This window comes from Penaeus monodon, chromosome 31, assembly GCF_015228065.2.
Source record: "Penaeus monodon isolate SGIC_2016 chromosome 31, NSTDA_Pmon_1, whole genome shotgun sequence".
NCBI classification, from domain to species: domain Eukaryota; kingdom Metazoa; phylum Arthropoda; class Malacostraca; order Decapoda; family Penaeidae; genus Penaeus; species Penaeus monodon.
Genome location: NC_051416.1, coordinates 18,551,943 through 18,552,870, shown reverse-complemented (window position 1 = coordinate 18,552,870; position 928 = coordinate 18,551,943). Strand labels below are relative to the sequence as shown.

At 37.6% G+C, this 928-nt stretch overlaps 1 protein-coding gene across 1 annotated transcript in view; it reads left to right on the top strand.

The window, feature by feature from the left end:
• Positions 1–928, top strand: part of LOC119592910 (zinc finger protein 714-like) — a 31,120-nt gene that overhangs the window by 24,731 nt on the left and 5,461 nt on the right. The gene's annotated exons all lie outside the window — the stretch shown is intronic.

Genomic DNA, 928 nt, shown 5'->3' with positions numbered 1-928 from the left:
ATAACCCCCAAATTTATGTATGTACATAAATACATGGGTTTTTTGTAGATCCTGACATGACTTTTTTTCTATTTTTAGAGAGATCCTGGAGAAGTTGGGAATCAGTGACAAAAGTGAGTGTGATGATGGCAAGAAAGAAGTGAACTATTTAGTCAAGAGATTCAGGTAAGAAAGTGTTGTGAGGGAATTCAAATAGTAAGACCATAGTTTGTAATGAATCGAAAATACCATAGTCATTATTTCATTAAACCTGTCTAATTATATTGGAGGGGGCTTCTCTTTTCACTCATTCCTAAACCGCATACTAGATAAAGTGTGATAATTTTGGGCCCCCTGTCAACAAAACAAAAGGAAGAACAAGGAAGGACATGAATATGCTTGGACCCTTTCACTGCTTCACTGGTGACCCAGCAAAGAAAAAGGCCTTTCAGTGTAATCAAAGTATTTCCCAGATCTTACCTTCATTTATTTGTTTACCCGTTCATTCAACATGAAGTATCCACTCAATCTTGCCTAAACTTCCAGGATGAGGAGATGGCAGGTGGGAGCGAACCTGGGCTTTCATGAAGGAGATGGGCCAGTCATGAAACACTTTAGAGGAGCCAATGTCAACAAACTGAAGTCAAAAGCATCACCTGGTTCTTGTGTTAGTCCCCCCATTGGTTTGTTCATTTTCATAGATTTTGTCCATTGCATCTAGAGCTAGTAACGCAGAAAATGGGCTGCACCTCCCTTGTCTTTCATTTTTCGGGGAGATGCTTTATAACTGCTTCTAAAAATGCATTTCACAATATGACTGCTATGAATGATTGTATGAGAAGTTTTCTGGGTGATATATAGATATAAAACAAAATATAGAAACTTACATCAAGAGGGTCTAGATATAAAGTTTTGAATTGAATTATTAAGCAGACTGTAACCTCAGTGA